General features: G+C 38.1%; 1 long non-coding RNA gene across 1 annotated transcript in view; it reads right to left on the bottom strand.

Moving 5' to 3' along the window:
• Positions 1–8278, bottom strand: part of LOC125126231 (uncharacterized) — a 35065-nt gene extending 26787 nt beyond the window's left edge. The window contains exon 1 of the long non-coding RNA XR_007134564.1: positions 8154–8278. This is a non-coding gene — a long non-coding RNA (uncharacterized LOC125126231). The remainder of the gene's footprint in view (positions 1–8153) is intronic.
• Between the last annotated feature and the right edge of the window lie 3844 nt (positions 8279–12122).

The following is a 12122-nucleotide window of genomic DNA, read 5'->3' as shown; positions in this document are numbered from 1 at the left end:
TACAATGTACACTTACTCAGATTCTTTTATTGTGGTAAAATATGTGTAAAATGGTAAAACTTATCATTTTAACCATTTTTAAGTGTATAGTCAGTGATCTCAGACACTTTCATATTGTTATGCAGCCTTCATCACCATCTCCAGATCTCTTTTCATCTTGCAAAAATAAAACTCTATAAAAAATAGGAGCTCGTTAAAAAAATAATTCCCTTTTCTCCTAAGCTTTACTCCCTAGTAACCACCATTCTAGGTACCTCATATAAGAGGAATCATGCAAGATCTGTCTTTTTGTGACTGGCTTATTTCACTTAGCATAATATCTTCAAGGTTCATCCATTTTGTACCATGTGTCAAACGTTCCTTCCTTTCTAAGCCTGAATAATTTTTGCATCATATTTGTGTATTCCATTTTGTTTATCTATTCATCCATCAGTGGACACTTGAATTGGTTCCATCATTGGCTATTGAGGATAAAGCTGCTATGAACATGGGTATATAAATATAACTATTCAACTCCCTGCCCTCACTTCTTTGGGGTCTTTACCCAGAAATGGAAACACTGGATCATGTGGTAATCCTATTTATAATGTTTTGTGGAAGTGCCATACTGTTTTCCACAGCAGCTGCACCATTTGACATTCCCAAAACAATTTCTCCACATCCTTGACAACAGGTGTTATTTTTCTGTTTTTTTGTTTTAATAATAACCAAATTAATTAGTACGATGTGGTATCTCACTGAGGTTTTGATTTGTACTTTCCTAACAACTAATGATGTTGAACATTTTTGCATGTGCTTAAGTTGGCATTTGTGTATTTTCTCAGAGAAGTGTCTTTACGAGTCTTTTCCTCATATTTCAATCAGGTTGTTCGTTTTGTTGTTGAGTTTTAGATGTTCTTTATATAAGCTAGATATCAATCCTTTATCATAAATATGATCTGCAAATATATATTTTCCCTCTTTCAGTGGGTTATCTTTTTACGCTTTTGATAGTGTTGTTTGATGTACACACATTTTTAGTTTTGATGAAGTTCAATTTATCTACTTTTTGTTGCCTGTGCTTTTCGTTGCACATTTGAGAAATTACTGCCAGTTTCTGTCATGAAAATTTTCCTCTGTTTTCTTCTAATTGTTTTATTTTTAACTCTTATGTTTTGGTCCTTGATCCATTTTGAGTGAATTTTTGTATATGGTGTAAGATAGGGGCCCAACTTCATTCTTTTGCATATGGGTATCTCATTTTCCCAACCACCATTAATTGAAAAAGCTGTCCTTTCCCTGTTCAGTGGTCTTGGCAGCATTGTGGAAAGTCACTTGACCTTATATAAGAGGGTTTATTTCTGAGTACTTAATTCTGTTTCATTGGTTTATATATCTGTCTTTATGCCAGTACCACACCGCTTTTATTGCTGGGGTTTTGTGGTAAGCTTTGAAATCAGGAAATATGAGACCTCCAACTTTGTTCTTCTTTTTCAGTATTGTCTAGCTATTTGGGATCCCTTGAAATCACACGTGAATTTTAGGATAAATTTTTCTATTTGTGAAAATAATGTTGTTGGAATTTTAATGGAATTTGCATTGAATCCGTCGATCACTTTGGGTAGTATTGCCATCTTAACAGTATTACACCTTCCAATCCATGTACACTGAATGTCTTCCCTTTATTTGTGTCTTCTTGAATTTCTTCCAACAACATTTTATAGTCTTCAGGGTATGAGTCAATCAGAATCTTTTTTAAAAGAGGTTATTTTTTTCAAACAATGTAAGAACAATAAGGGAAATTTTAAAATAGGAATTATTCACCCCAAATCTCACTTCCCAAGAAATCATTTGGCCTCATTTCCCCCCATGTCTCCTTCGAGTCTTACCTGCATGTATATATGATATCAACGTACTTGCAGTCATTTCATCAACCCAATTATGCACCTTGATTTCTTGACTTATTTTCCATGTTGTCATATAGTTGCTTTAACAGATTCTGACGATGCTATACCAACAGTGAGAGAGGGAAGGACAGCCAAGCTTTGGGGTAGGGGTAGGAATGGAAATAATCTTTTTTTTTTTTTTTAATTACCCAAAGTAGCAGAAATCAATACTCCCCAAGCAAAATGAACACAAGAGATTTAGAGATTGTTCTGGGGAAACTGCTTTAGTTCTTGAGTGAGAATAGTCACAATTCAAGAAAATATATTGACTAACTTTACCAGTACTATCTCTGAATATTCTCTAACCCTAAACTTAAAATGTAGGCTTTCACATTTGGAATTTCACATCTTGAAAGATAAGAATCACAAAGCATCAAGGACATTTATTTGCTACATTTGTTAGTAGATGATTAAATACTTATATCTATCTATAACCTTCAGTTACTCGGTTTTTCAGTAGCTGTTCAGAAATTCTATAAAACTGGATAAAACGCAAATAGGTTTTTATATGAAGAGGCAGTCTAGTAATATTTTATTTTATCACCTTTCTTGGAATGAAACACTAAGCTGACAGTGTTGAGTGTTGAACCGAGAAGTATGAATTAGTAAAGACAGGTTTGGGAAGACTTGCCATGCCAAAGTTTATACTCAGAGTGGAGAACGTGCCCCTATAGCAAAAACAGCCTGTCTCCTAGAATTATCTTTCCTCAAGGAGTTAGAAGGAGCCTGTACATACTTGACTGTACCAGTTAGAACCCACTGCTTTGCCTTTCCTTTTACAAGATTTATGCCCTTTCTTGGGTGAATTTGCAGACTGATAAACTCTAAGCATAGATCCCGGATTCTTCCTGTCTCTGGCTGCCTACCATCTGCACCCCTTTAATTTTTCTTCTTTTAGGGACCATGTATTTCTAATCAGGCTTATGCCAAAGCTATTATGGACAAAACATTCTACCAAGTATTTTTCTTTCTTTCTTTCTTTTTTTTTGGTCTTTTTGTCTTTTGTTGTTGTAGTTGTTGTTGTTGTTGCTGTTGCTATTTCTTGGGCCGCTCCCACGGCATATGGAGGTTCCCAGGCTAGGGGTCTAATCGGAGCTGTAGCCACCGGCCTACGCCAGAGCCACAGCAACGCAGGATCCGAGCCGCGTCTGCAACCTACACCACAGCTCACGGCAACGCTGGATCGTTAACCCACTGAGCAAGGGCAGGGACCGAACCCGCAACCTCATGGTTCCTAGTCGGATTCGTTAACCACTGCGCCACGACGGGAACTCCATCTACCAAGTATTTTTCTTCATCATCGTCGTCATCATCATGATCATCAGAGATTCTTAGTTCAGTTTTAAAACTACTCCTATTGTCTTTAATATATTTTTCTACATTACCACATTCCCCAAGTTCAGGAACTGAAACATGGGTAAAGCAATCACGATGTTCCTTTTAACTAAACTTCCAGAGTTTGCTTTCCCACTCAGTTTAAAATGGAATATTTTTCTTAAACTGGAATATATTTTGACAGTCTGGGATTAAAACTTTTTTTTTTTTTTAACTCTTCGACACCAGCCCTGAAAGATCTGAGATCTTAAGAGGTTAGAATAATAAATAACCCACTGCCTAGTTCCTGCAGAACTGGTTAGTTTAACTTTTTAGGCTGGCGACCGAAGGTGGTCTGCTTCCATCTGTGAGGCACACACACCTTCTTGTAGAAAGCAGAGGCCACACATTTTAGCCAGTCACCTTCAGCAGGCACGAGGGAAGTAGATCACTCCTTTAGGCAATGTCAGAGAAGATAAATGTGTCCAAATTACTAGCCAAAGATGCTTAGTAAGCATCAGAGAGATGGGTTCTGCTTTCCAAATTATTAAGCAGACTATTTAGAAGTCCTGAAACATTCATTTTTCACTGCAGATTGTTGACCAGAAGTCGAGGACAGCTGTCTTCCTGTAATGCCCCATGTGACACTCACAGGAATTTTCCCTTTACTGTTCAGCCCATTGAAAGGTATGAAAGGATATGCAGTCATTTAGCATCCCTGATGTCTTGACTAAAGGGTTTTATCCACAGAAACCCATGGATCCTAGAAGGTCAGTTGTTGTCTACCTTTAGATGAGTTTGTTTCGGTGATATCAACCTGTCTGGTTTTCTCTGCATCGAAATACTGAAGTGATCACAGGATGTATATATATGTATTATATGCATAAATATATTAGAGGCTGTCTGTATGTGTCTTTCTGGGAGGCAGGCCTTGGATCTAAGTCTTGATGAATATCAAATGTGGCATTTTTGCTTTGATTCTTAAAAAGGTAGACTGGAGGTCCGAGGACTGTCTACCTTAGAATTATCTGACTTGAAAAACTTTCTATTTCAGGGCTTCACCCCAGGTAGGGCCTAGGCACTAGCTTTTTACAAACATCTAGAGGATTCTGCTGCATATCGCCCCATTCTCCCTCATCTAACCAACACTGCCCTGGGAAAATAGCAGAGGCTTCCCCCACCCCACCCCCCGAGGAAATGACTTCTCCCCTTGGTGGAAGGAAGGAGCTGAGCATTTACACTGCTGAATTATTTTAGGTAGAACTACTTACCAAAAAAAAAAAAAAAAAGGAATTGAAATTCCCATTGTGACTCAGTGGTTAACGAACCCAGCTAGAATCCATGAGGACTTGGGTTCGATCCCTGGCCTTGCTCAGTGAATTAAGGATCTGGCATTGCCATGAGCTGTGGTGTAGGTTGCAGATGTGGCTTGGATCCCGCATTGCTGTGGCTATGGTGTAGGCCAGCAGCTATAGCTCTGATTCAACCCCTGGGCTGGGAACCTCCATATGTCACGGGTGCGGCCCTAAAAAGACAAAATACCAAAAAAAAAAAAAAAGAATTAAGGACAGGTAGTAGCATTACTTTGACATCTGTCAACTTAGTCATCTTTTCTCATTTTGGTATTTCTTCAATTTTCCTCTGTGATGAAATGACCCCAGTGCTCTGTTGCCATGGACCCTGTATTATTTTCATGTGTGGTTATGTAGCTCACTAAAAAACAGACAGCTATCTATCATGGCTGTTAAGTTTGGGAAAGAATTCAGTGATCAAATGATTATCCTTTTATGAGTAACTAATAATATAATAGTGTGACTAGAATTCTAGGTGGGGTTCTCCTTCTGACCACCAGATCACTTTGAAGAGAAAGCACACCGTAGGAGAATATAGAGGTACAGGAACATTGTCACTGAGTGATTTGAAACCGTTTCTTAAGAAACTTGTGTAAAGTAGGGAGAGTTTCTATGTAACGCTTTTTTAAAAATTCCTTTGGAATCCCCCCATCTCCTCATAGACTCCTTGGAAGAGAACACGTAGCTGTCCCACACTTCCATTTGCCATCACCCAGGTGCCTCTCGTCTCCACTAAGGGGCCTGCAATTAAAACTTTTTCTTCCTTTCTATACACCAGGATTTGTTCTGCTGTCAAACTGTGCCTGTTTACTTATTAATATCAATTCAGAAATCAAAAAATTAAATACTATCAAACAGAATCTAGCAGCACATCAAAGGGAAAACTCACCAGGGCCATTGGGTTTCATAAGTCCATTTTAGGAACTCTGTTAACTTAATTCATTTGAATAGATCTTATAAGAAAAGTCATCTGAGATTACCAACATTGACGCTGGAAAAGCTCTTGATAAAAATGTTCATCTATTCTTCATAAAACCTCTCAGTCTTTAACACATTTGAGTAGATCTGACTTAACCCCAAAGCCATCATCATACTTAATGGGGAACCTCCAGAAATCTTTCCACCAGAGTTGTAAAAAAGGCCATTTATTCACTCACACTTCTCTTAAGAGGCCCTGTAGTAAATGGTAAAGTTTGTGGACTTTGGTTGCTAGACTTCAAATCCCAACCTTGCCACCTCGAACCTTGGTGACTGTGGGCAGTTTACTTAATACTTCTCTGCTGAGTTTCCCCTCTCTGAAAATGGAGATAATGACAATACTTAAATCCTAAGACTGTTTGCTAACAGATATTAATAGCTTGATGGGTGTAAAATACTTGATAGGTTCACATAAGTATCTGGTAAATTTTATCTATCATTGCTATTATTTAACATTATTTTTGAAGACAAACCAAACAGAAAGAACGATTTAGAGGTGCTAAAAGAGAAGATAAAATTATCTATAGTTTCATTCCTCTAATTGTAAAACGTGAAAATCCAAGAGAGTCTACTGAAAAACTACTGCAAATAATAAGAGCAAATAATCTTATTACAAATAATAAGAATATTAAATTCACATACAGAAATCAAAAGACCTCATGTATATGAAGAATGAAAAGAAAGGCATAGCATATTCCTGCATAGGAAGACTCAACATCATAAAGATGTTTGTCCTCTCTAAATTAAGTTTTAAGTTTGACACTCTCATTAATAAAATACAAGAAATTTTTTTAAATGGGTAAGTTGTTTCTACATTTCATAAGCAGAACAATCATGTGGGAAGTTCCAGGGAAATTCTGGAATATAAGCGAATAAGTGATAATTTATTCTGCCAGATGTTAAACATTACAAAGTTTCAATAATTTTTAGCATACATATAGGCAGATTGAAGAGAATATGAGTTCAGAAATGAACCTGAACACATAACAAGAATTCAGCATACAACAAAATTATCATATAGACTCAGTTGAGAAAAGAGGAGTTATTTCCTACTTCCAAAAAAATAGTGATGGGAAAACAGCCATTTGGAAAAAATAGAGGAAGCTCCTGTAAAGGACAATGATGAGTCTATGATTTACCCTGCTTTTAAGCTAACAAGTTAGCTTCTAGGTTTTCATAGACGCTGTCAGAAGACGTAAGACTCTTGGGTCAGAGACAGAGATCTTCTTACTCATGGAACAAGAAGCATGAACTTCACAACTGCATCATTTCCTCTTGCTCCCTAAATAATAGAGAATTTGGTGCAGATAGAAGCTGCCAACACAGGGGTGTCGTGTCCTGGTTAAGGAACTCTGAGCTTAGGAAACTCTCCATCTGATAAGGGCACTGCTTGCAAATCTGACCCAGAGGGAAACATTATCTTTATCATCCTGGACAGCAAACAAATCTGCCCTTTGACTTAGAGGGAGACGCTATTTCTCTCTCCCAAGATTAATCATTATACAAACATCCTGGAAAAGATAGTTTGGAACAAAAGCTGATATAAGATGTGCAAAAACATGAGAGATCCATGGAGAATCAACTCCCAGAGACCCAAACCTTTCCCTTATGCCAAGATAAACTCCAAATGTATCAAAGTACCAGAAAGTAAGCAATAAAAGAATGATAAAAAGAGAGAAAGAATCCATAGAATGGCAAAAACCTTTCCAAACTATTGCACAAAAACATTAAACATAATTTTAAAATACATACTAAAATCAGCATAAAGAAAAGAAAGAACTTCAGAAAAAAGAACTTGCAGCTCATATTATAAACACATAGCTAATGAACCTAGTATAGCTGCTACAAATAAAATGCTGAATGAAAAGCCAAAGACCAATACAAAAATGGATAAAGGAAATAAATTGTTCATCAGAATATAAATGGCTCCTAAACCATTTATATATATATAAATATATAAATATATATGAAAATTTATATATATTTATATATGAAAATGTTTTCAGTTAAACTACTCTGACATAATATTTCACCTATTATATTGGCAAAAACACAAAAATTGTGTTGGTGGCCCATAGTACAAAAAGTTGGAGTATACGCTAAACAAGTCTAATTGGATTTGGTACAATATACTATCTAGCATTTTGAACCAAGAGAAAATGTTTTTAGCTATTTTTTTTTAGGGCCACACCTATGGTATATGGAAGTTCCCAGGCTAGGGATCCAATCAGAGCTGTAGCTGCTGGCCTACACCACAGCCACAGCAATGCCAGATCTGAGCCGCATCTGCCACCTACACCACAGGTCACAGCAACACCAGATCCTTAACCCACTGAACGAGGCCAGAGATCAAACCTGAGTCCTCATGGTTGCTAGTCAGATTCATTTCTGCTGAGCCATGACAGGAACTCCTGTTTTAGCTATTTTTAAAAATTAAAAAGTAAAAACTTACCAATTCTAGCTTATAATGGCTCTATTCATAATTACAAAAATAGAAACAACCCAAGCGTCCCGTCTGTGCAAGCTGCTATAAAAAAAATACCAGAGACTGTATGGCTTAAACAACAGAAATTGATTTGCTCACAGTTCTTGAAGATGGAAAGTCCAAGATCCAGGTGCCAGCTGAGTCCATTTCTGGCGAGGACTCTCTTCTTGTCTTGTACATGGCCACCTTCTCTCTATCCTCAGTGTGTGTGCTCTAAGACAGAACTCTTGGGGCTTCCTCTTCTTCATATGGGCACTAGCCCTGCTGAGTTAGAGCTCCACCCTTATGACCTCACTCAACTTTTATTAAGGTTCTAATCAATTAACCTCTAAACCCTAGCTCCAAATAAAATTACCTTGCAGGTTAGGGTTTCAACATATGAGTACTGGGGGGGGGTCACAATTCAGTCCATTGCAGCCCCTTAATGGGGCAATGAATAAATAAAATTTGGTACCTCCATACAATGAAATGCTACTTAGCAATAAAAGTGGACAAATTATTGAAACAAAATATCATAGACGATTCTCAAATTATGCGAAGTGATAAAGCCAGACTTCATATATACTGTATGAACACTTTTATATGACATTCTGGAAAAGGCAAAACGAGTGGGTCAGAGAACAGATCAATAGTAGCTCAGGAATGAAGAAGGGTTTGACACAAAGGGATACAGAGGAATTTTTTTTTGGCCGTGATGGAATTGTTCCATATTCCTAGGTTGTAATGCCAGTTACATGACCATATGTATTTGTCAACACTTACAGAACTGGGCATTAAAAGGTCTGAAATTTTCTGAATCTAAATTATATGTCATTTTAAAAATGAAAAAAAAAAAAAAAACCCTGTCTCCTGTAGCCCATCAGCTTGTTGTCATATGATAACGTTATAAATATTTCCACCTTACCAAGGACTTTTTATTTATGCTTTTTGCATTTAACAGAGCCTTTCAGGGAAAGACAATGACTTGACTAAAAGCAATGAATCTCAATGCAAGTTTAGGGAAAGATTTTTTTTCCTGTGGGTAGGGATGTCCCTTGTGTAAATCCACGAACAGAAAGTCACTAACTGAGATTCCAAGCTCCTGAACTAATAATAATGGTATCAAGGTTAAGGTAAGAATCTGGTGGAAACAGCCCTGAGCTTTCTTCCTTGAAGCCATTTTTTTTTTTTTTTAAAGAGTAGATGAAGGCATCAAAAGCATTCAGAGAACATGAACCCAACCTGCTGTGTCCTGTAGTTACACCAGCTCAGAGGACGAGGATTCTGTTTCTCAATTGATGTCCTCTATCATGTGTGCCTGCCATCCATTTTCCTGCCATCTGCTGTGTCCACACAGCAACCAAATATCATTTCTACAATGTTTTACCATCAATGAAAGAAAAATAAACTGGTGAGTTAGGTCCTTCCTTATAGCAACATCAGAATGTTTTTTTAACCCCACCAAGCAGGAAATAACAGATAACAGTCATAATCTCTAATGGAACTTCTCTTAAAGAAAAACAGTAGCATGGTATTGATAGGCTGTCTATCAAGGGGTGTGGCAAATGGGCAGGCACATTCCCTAGGAAATTTCTCCACTTTTTGTTGAATATTCACCGAAATGTGTTTAAAATACTTTTAGAGAATCATCAGACTAGAAATCACCAAGCCGGAAAGGTCATCTTGTCCAGGATGAAAACAAAAACTACTTTCCTCTGAAATAAAATCTCCCACCCTGCTCTTCGCCCTTAGATTCCTTTTGTCAATTGCCCAATAGTCAGCTTTGCATACTGTGGAAAGATGGGTGGGAACCTGTGACCCAAACTTTGCCAAGCTGGAGAACTAGTCTGGAAAGTAGATGAGAGTAGCACTGGGCTGCGTCAAGGGACACAGTTCCTGGAGGAGCTGTGGACCCCTGTTCTGTAGGACTTGAGCCTCCAGCCCTTACTATGAGTCTGAGGTCTGTGAAGTTTGGGGCTGGCCTTCAAAGGAAGAAAGTGGGACCGGGGTCAAGAGCATCTCTGCCAGGTAGCAGGAGGTCAGGTAGCTTCACATGCTCTTGGCTGCTCTGTCTGCCTGTTGGAACCCATAGAAATATCCACTCCTCTCCACCCCTTTCAGCCAGCCACTCATCCCTATTTTTAGGATTCCTTAGCAACTGAGCAGCCTGTTATTCCATAACTAATATTTTGCATTCCTTATTCCATTATTACACTAACCACTCCCTCCTTCCCCCCCCAAACGTATGCCATATTGTCCCTGCAAGTTCTCCCCCCAAAGGTATGTTGCCGTGAGTTCTCCAAGGACAAGAAAAGCACATTCATCAGGATCTACTCTGTGCTTCACAACTCCTGGATTCAGGAAATTCTTCCTATGTCCAACCTAATCTCCTAATAATGAAGTCAAACGCTATTTTTTGCTCTCTATCTTCACCAGAGATGAGGAGTAGCCAATCAACACTCTCTTTGTAAAAAAACTTTCATTTTGCTTTGAGAAATGAGAAAAGCATGATATTAAAAACAATCAGGAGATCAGTAGCCATGAAGGTGCAGGTTCCATTCCTGGCCTCATTCAGTGGGTTAAGGATCTGGTGCTGCTGAAGGTTGCAGATGTGACTTGGATCCCATGTTCCTGTGGCTGTGACGTAGGCCCATAGCTGCAGCTCTGATTCTGCCCCTATCCAGGGAATTTCCATATGCCAAGTGTGCGGCCCTAATAAAAAATCAATTATTTGCTTTTGAAGAAGTCCAAGGGCAGAACTTTATGCCCCACTATGATCCCAATATGGGAGGCGGTGAGGGGAGAATTTCTTTTTAAGTCCCCAGGCCTAAGGAATTCTGCCATTTTTGTTTTAAATCACAGAATCATTTGTTCTACTGTTGAGAGGTATTATAATACAATGGATTGGGGGTGGGTGGAAATCTCTGCTTTTTCTAACTTAGGATCATTTATAATCATTCATCCTTGACAGGTCTAGATCTCACCCATCACACCATCTTACTAACAGCTTGTTCCTATTCTTAGCTTGGTGGGAATGTTTGACTATGTGATGTATTTTAGGAAAATAAGCCAGAGTCATTGAATGTAGAAGGAATAAGTTCACTTTTTAGGTATTTAAATGAAGATAGTGCTAACTTTAAAAAAAAAAAAAAAACTAGTCTATCTTCTACAATAAAATCCAATTTTATTTATTTATTTATTTATTTATTTATTTATTTATTATTTTTAGGGCCATGGGTATGGCAATAAAATAAGGTTTTTAGAAGTCTCATATTTATTATGAGCATTTCTTTCTAATGAAAAAGAGATTCTCTGTCTCTTTCACCATGAGAACTAGACAATAGCCAGTTCTATGGTGAGCTTTTGACAAATACAACATACTCTCAAGTTGGACAATGTAGGTTCTAGGCTCACTGGTAGGGACTTTCTGCTTCTGCTTTCCTGTGGCAGCTGGTATGCACCACAGAATGAGTCCTCAGGGAAGCCTGAGGCAGGACATTCTTTGGGGCAGGCCCTTCATTTTCTTGCCAACTCTTTGAAGCTTTGCCCAGTGCAAAGCTCATATCACTCTAGCACATAGTGGAATGACAAGATGGAATGTGCTTTAGCATGAGCTCTGTGAGCTCATGAGTTGTAAAGCTCTTCTGATATAGATTAGAATAACACCTTGTTTGACACTACCTTAGGCCTAAAACACTAAGAGAGAAAATTAAAGAAAAACATTGTGGGATTCTGGGAATGTTAAAGGCACTGATTGCCTCAAAGAGCCCCCTTTGACCCAGAGTATCACATGCTCCCTAACAGCCCAGTGGAGGAAGGTACCATGATGACTGTTATCCCTGAAATTAAAATATGTGCAGACTTACATGTGGAATCTAAAAAAAAAAGGACACAATGAACTTCTTTGCAGAACAGATACTGACTCAAAGACTTCAAAAAACTTACGGTTTCCAAATGAGACAGGTTGTGGGGTGGGGGGATGCACTGGGGGTTTGGGATGGAAATGCTTTAAAATTGGGTTGTGATGATCGTTGTACAGCTATAAATGTAATAAAATTCATTGTGTAATAGGAAAAAAATAAAGTATGT

Source organism: Phacochoerus africanus, chromosome 4, assembly GCF_016906955.1.
Source record: "Phacochoerus africanus isolate WHEZ1 chromosome 4, ROS_Pafr_v1, whole genome shotgun sequence".
NCBI lineage: Eukaryota > Metazoa > Chordata > Mammalia > Artiodactyla > Suidae > Phacochoerus > Phacochoerus africanus.
The sequence above is the reverse complement of the archived record's forward strand: the minus strand, read 5'-3'. Positions and strand labels throughout refer to the sequence as shown.